The sequence below is a fragment of the Lathyrus oleraceus genome, chromosome 6, assembly GCF_024323335.1.
Source record: "Lathyrus oleraceus cultivar Zhongwan6 chromosome 6, CAAS_Psat_ZW6_1.0, whole genome shotgun sequence".
Classification (NCBI taxonomy): domain Eukaryota; kingdom Viridiplantae; phylum Streptophyta; class Magnoliopsida; order Fabales; family Fabaceae; genus Lathyrus; species Lathyrus oleraceus.
In genome coordinates, this window is record NC_066584.1 from 380640603 (window position 1) to 380647768 (window position 7166).

A 7166-nucleotide genomic window follows, 5' to 3' on the forward strand; every position below is an offset into this window, starting at 1 on the left:
TGTCTAATTCTGAGTGTCTAGATTTTTACATAATCGAAATTGGAGTTTCGGAGGTCCTCCAATGGTGAAAATCTCATTCTATTTTTAGCAGGCATGTACGCCGTCGCTTAGCGAGGGAGGTCCTCGCGTAGAGACACGCTCCAACAACGAAATTCTTCTGTTTTTACTTTTATCAAAACTTGAGTTCCATAACTCAGAACGAGACGTGGTTCGAAGTGTTGGAAAGCTAAAGAGAATCACTATCAATTAATAATAATTTCAGAGGATGAATATGTTGTAATAACAAGAGTAATTGATGAGAATTATTATTAAAAATTATTTGATTGAATAAATGTCGAGTTGTGCGAGTTTAAGGAATATGTTTGATGAGTTGCTAATATGTTTGAATATGTTGTTATGAAAATATGTTAAGCGTTGATAATAAGTATGAAATATGGGACTTTAATTCTAGGGTTATTGTGTTTCTAAGGAATGTTTGTTTTAATATATATTAATTGTTTAATTATTTATTTATTTACAAAAAAATATTGTATTATTAATAAAAAGAAAATTTATTAAGAGGAAAAGACTTAAAAAGGTTTTTGATTATTATACTCGCTAGAGTTTACAACTCTATGCATATGTACCCCCATGTTGGATGAATGATCAGAGCGTCGTAGTTCTTGTAAAAAAAATGGTTTATTTGTTTTTTTTATCCCTTGAAAAGTTCCCACGCATCAGGGACGGAGAAATAATTGACTTTGGAAAAATGCCTAAATGCACTAGGACAAAGGACTTATAATTTGAGGTATGTTAGAATGATTTTATCCCATTTGATTAATTACAAAAATATAATAACTAATTTATTTAAGAAAATAAATTAATAATGATATTATATATTTATTTAATAAAAATATTAAAAGGATAATTATATAAACCAAAGTATTATATCCCTTATGACTAATTTTTTTTAATCCCTGAAACCCTAAAATTTTCTTAGTGATTTATCCCATGATTATCCTCATTATTGATTACAAAAAAATATAATATTTAATTTGTTTATGAAAATAAATATTATATATTTATATGACATATCCCTTATCTCGAATTCTATCTCCGATTTCTATCCCTTGATTTATCCTTTATTTTTATCCCTTAATTGTTTTGCAAAAATATAATATTTAATTTATTTAAAAAATTAGTTAGTGATTATACTCGAATATTAGACATAACCCTTATCCCTGATTTTATCCCTTGGATAATCCTAGAGTTTTATCCCATATTTTATTTCATATTTTATTTCATATTTTATCCCATGTTCTACGGTTAGAAACATATGTGTATTCTTTAATGCTTAATGCAATAATCAACATTTACTTGACTTAAAAAACCTTGTTCCACATTTTCTTTTTCCTCTATGTTCCACAAATCTCTCATTTTTAAGCACTTAGTTCTTTATGAAATTAGTGGGGATTAAAGGACCATAAAAAATACAACCCCATAATTAAGACCAGTAGCTTATAAAAACATTTTCAATCTTTCCTTCCACATGATATACCCTTCACCATCAACTGACTGAGGAACTGTTCAAAGGAAGAATTTTATTAAGAAAAAAGTTTGAACTCATCATTCTACCTCCCGAAAGGATTAGTCTTATAACATAAGTTATTTTTAATGTTACTTGTTGAATACATGACTCTACACGAAAGGGGGGATAATTGTTTTATTTCATTTTTACAGAACATTTTGAAATATATTTTTATTAAGATTGATTTTAAGAAATGAGTAGAAGTATACATTAGGTAGCAGAAAAAATAAATGACAGAAAGTAAAGAGAAACAGTTCGAGAGGCCACACTAGAAATTTTAGTAGTTTGGCCTTAAACTACATTGCCTTCTACATTTCCCAAGACTTTCCTCTTTTGGTTTCCAATAGTAAAGCTCGAGAGAAATAAGCTCTTGAATAAAAAGTTTTAGCACATCCACAAAATTACAAAACTCTCAATATAAGCTTTTAAATTCTCTCAGTTCTAAGGTAAAGTATATGGAATACAACTAACTTTTTTTTATATTAGGGAGGGCCTAAGCCCAAAAACTAAAACCAAACACTGATTATATGAGGGTCAGAAGCCCTAGAAGCATCTAAATGAAGGCATGACGCCAAATTATCAGGGAAAACATCAAAGTAACAAAGATCTACTTCTAGATGGAATCCTAATTTAGCCTTGGCATCTGCACAAACATTTGCCACTTAATAGATATGACTAATACGAATCTCCCAATCTTGTATGAGCAATGATTTAAGCCTTTTAAGCAGTCCACATATGGAACATAACCTCGACTTCCCTCCTTTAAACACATTGTTGACTTCTTGGCTATCTATTTGGAGCTCTACTTTTGTATAGCCTTTTTCTCTAACTAACTTCAGGCCCTCTAAAACTCCCCATAGCTCTGCCACAATAGATTCAGAAGTGCCTATGGTTTTTGAGAACCCTCCTAGCCACCCTCTTGTTGAGTCTCTAATCAATCCTTCACACATGGCCTTCCTGGTTTTGCTAACTGCGCCATCTGATTGAGTCTCACAATCTCAATGGTTATGGCTTCCATCTATCACGATGAGTACTTTTTTGAGTTGTGTTGTTGATTTTCTTTTGTCGAACGCTTTCTTGATAGTTGGTTACTTTTAGTTGTATATTCTCTATCAAATTAGTGGGCATGAAAAATTCTTCTATATATAGCCTTTTATTCCTTAAGTACAACATAGTTTGGCATGTTGTTACCCATCTAGCTTCCTAATACCTTTGTCTTCCTCGCCCGAGATTTCCCTTCATATTTAAATCAATCCAACAAAATATATCTACATTAAAAAAGAGATCCAAATGTTCTGAGCCACTTGAGGAATCCAAACATTATTTACTGCATCACAGTCACGCATTGCATAAAGCATAGTTTTAACAATGCCTTGACAGTTATAGTGATAAGGGTCGTGCAGTTTCCTATGATGAAGCCATTAGTTGGTTACTAGGCTATTGTGTTATTGTTTGCTAAACAATCTCTAGCCTTCCTATAAGAGGGTTACTTGCAAGACCGGCTACAAAGTCCTGAACTTAGTGTTTAGGTGTATGATTCTTTGGTAAACAATGTTCTTGGAAGGTTTAAAAAGTGTAGACGCAACTCTTGATGAGTCCGAAACGTAGTAAAAAAAGGTAAAAGTAAACGTATAGATGATAAAGCAAGAAAGACAAAAGGTAAACTTTGTAAGATTAAATGACTTGTAAATGTAAAGTGGAGGCAAAATACATTTTTGTGAGGAGAGTGGTTTTTTTCTCGTAAACGCTTTGATACTTCAAGCTTTACCCCTACTGAAAATATTCAAATTGCCACCCCCTTATAATCTCACCTAACATTGGCTTAAATACTAGCTAAAATTAACCGTCTGGAGGTTACAAAACAATCTCATGATGCCATGCGTCGGTCCACTTCCCCCATCTTGGCGAATAACTACCCATGATCTCCTTGAGTGTCCACGTTTTCCTTCACCGCCCAAAACCTTCAACTTCGACCGAGGCTTACAGGTGTCAATTTTCAGACTCGTCCACCATCCTGTCGAGGTGGCTCCGACAGATCCCCTAGTCGAAGTTGTCCTTCTCCATTAGCCAAAATTAGTCAAATGAATGATCAAATTCTCTTTAGAACTTTGAGATTCCAGATGAGGGCCCGAGTATTGGACTTATTCAGACTAGTAGTGTTGTGGCTTATGTGATCAAAGACATTTGCAACACTAAAGTTTCCATGTGTAGTGCTTTTCAACAAGTAAATATCAATTCCTTGAGTTTTGAAAGGATCAATCACTACTATGGAAAAATCATTTCACAATGGGTGGAAAGGAGATATCCTAACGACTCACCAACCGTTATGAGGTAGGGTGTGGTTGTAAGTATGTTGTTTTCCACTACGGGCGTGTGACCGTCGTGATAGATAAAATAGGTAGTGCACTACCTATCATTATGGTCATAGTAAACACTCATTGTGTAATATATAAAGGTTATGAGTTCATTTCCCAAAGGATGTATGTTATATAATATTTGGCGCACCACCTATCACCATTGTCTTCTTAATCAATTTTGCATTACTATAAAAAACGCATGTAACCTCGGACACAAAGTTGATTTAACCTCAGTTAAATGTGCGAGATAATGAAGGGTGTCATGAAAAGCTGCCATGTTACCCCTCGATTTAAGAATAACTAAGGGGTTAGTTAAAATGCTCATGGGTTCGATCCCTAACAATAAATTTTTTTATATTTTCTAAACTAGCACCATATACCTCTCGGTTTAATAATAAAACCAAGGGGAAAGATGTTATAATATATATATATTATATATATATATATTATATATTATATATATATATATATAATATATATATATATATATATATATATATATTATATATATATATATATTATATTAAATACTCATTATGTTGCTTACAAAGAATATTAATAAATTTTTTTTACAAACTACATTGTTTACACCGAATATTACATTGTTTACACAGAATATTAAGAACAAATGTTGATTCTGATTCATCATCGTCACTGTCGATGAAGAATAAATGTTGGATATCTTGAAGAAGAGAAAATGTTGGGGATCATTGATCTTGAGGAAGATCAAATATTTGATATAAAAAAATGTTAGACAAATAAAATAAATATTCAGTTATATAATTATTTAAGAACATAAACCTTGAACCCAAATAATATTTTGCTCTTTCACTCCATCCTTGAGAATTTTTCCCAAACAAAATAAACACCTTTTTAAGTTTCAAAGTTTTCATTTCAAATGTTTCATTATCAATTTTTAACATTCAGAATGCTTTTATAACGAGGATTTTAGGTTTCACAAGGATCACTAATGGTAGTTTCTTGAGCATTGATAGTCATTAAATGAATGACATAGATTTGTTTAAGGACGATGAAGAAACTGAATAAACACGTTTATATTTTACCTTGGTTATTACTCAAAACCAAGGTAAAATGTCTTTCTTTTTAGATGAAAAATACAGTAAAATATGTTCCACTCCAAGCGCCACATACCTCTCAGTTTCTGTTAAAAACCGAGGGGAATAATTTTTTTTTATATTTACATTGTTTATACAGAACATTAAAATAAATTATTTAAACAAATCAAGATTTTCACAATGAATTCTTTGAGAACAATATATCTTTTCAAAATTCTGATAAGTTATTTATTCCAACTAAGAGAAATTTTTTTAATTGAAATTCATCCCAGAGAGATTTCATTATCTTGAGAAAATGTTTTCATGGAAAATACTTTCACATGAAAGATAACTTTAAAGAGAACATGAAAGAGAAATGAATGATTGTGTTTAGGAATAAATTTCTCAATATTGTCAACCGAGAAAAATAATAAATTTCTCAATATTTTCTTTGATTGAAAACATATGAAGGTTATTAAAAAAATATAACAACAACATCAATATCATTATGTGATATAGATTGTAAGGGCATAAAATATGTTTTGTTCAAGATTGAAGAACATTGAAGAATTTTTTTGTCTTATAATCCATCTCAAACAACGATGCATAAGACTTTTGAGCGACTACATATAAGTTAAGTTTAGGATAAAATCTTATTTACAAGTGTTTTATAGTAAAATATGATAATTTTCCAGTTATGAAACATAACCGAAGATATAGATCATTAATTAAAATTTTTAAAATAAAATTAAAAAAAACTGCATAACTTTTTAAAGAAATAAAAATATAAACGACTGTTGTTGGGATTCAAAGCATGTCCTAAATTATTTCCCCCTCGGTTATATTTATAACCGAGGGAATATGTGGTATTTATTAAAAATAAATAAAACATGACGCACTTTGGCATTTTATCTCGATTTTTGGTTAGGTGAGGTGAAAACTTTGTCATAATATGTATTATTTGTAGTAGTGGTGGTGAAATACTTTAGTTTTTTTCAATTTTATTTTATTTTTCCATATATTACAAAAATCTGTATTTTTTTCACCTATATTTTATACATATACTAAAAAGCTAAATATTTTTTACATCACATCCAAAAATATTATTTACAAATTTATATTTACTCTTGTCATATATTACAAACATCAAAGTCAAAATCATATGTTTACAAACATCAAATGCAAATTCATATATTAGCACCCTTTTCAAGTAGTGTATTGAAAATACACGTCCAACGTCTATTAATGTCTTTTAAATCATCGGGGGAGAAAAGTCTCATGTCGTTAAACGTCTACAAAAAAAATTAAGAAAATTGAATGTCACATGATTATATATATATCTATATATATATATATATATATATATATATATATTATATATTATATATATATATATATATATATATATATATATTATATAATATATATATATTATGATCCCAAGAATCAACAATGTCGATAGAGACAATATTTAACATGTGTTTTCTTACATAATACCCACACTTGTATACCTCTTCTTGTCTCCTCATCTAAAAATTTAAACATTTTATGAATATATAACCAAACATGCATGTAAGTGAATGTCACAAGTAAACTGCTTACCTTGGCATACATGATGTGAGCTTTTTCCTAGAATTGTTCATAATATAGTTTCGGTCCACAACCTTATATATTGAAAATGATTTTAAAATATTACACACTAAACTAAATACAAAGTCAAATAAAATATTACTAAAAATCTCATAAACATAAACTTACCTAGTAAGAATTTGTTTCATCTTAGGTTTACTTTCTCAAACGCTGAAAAAGCTTTAACAAGTGCTCTACATGTTCAACTTCCGTTCTTGACTTAGCGATCATATCGTCAATATATACCTCGATCTCCTTGTGCATCATATCATGAAACAAGGTAGTCATAGCTCGTTGATACGTGGCTCCGGCGTTCTTCAAACCGAAGAGCATCACTCGATAACAGAATGTTCCCCAAGGTGTGATGAATGTTGTCTTCTCCATATCCTCGGGTGCCATCTTAATCTGATTATATCCGGAAAATCCATCCATAAATGAGAAGACATTGAATTTAGCCGTTTTATCTACCAACATATCAATATGTGGTAGAGGAAATCATCTTTCGGACTAGCTTTATTCAAGTCTCTATAGTCCACCCACATCCAGACTTTTCCGTCT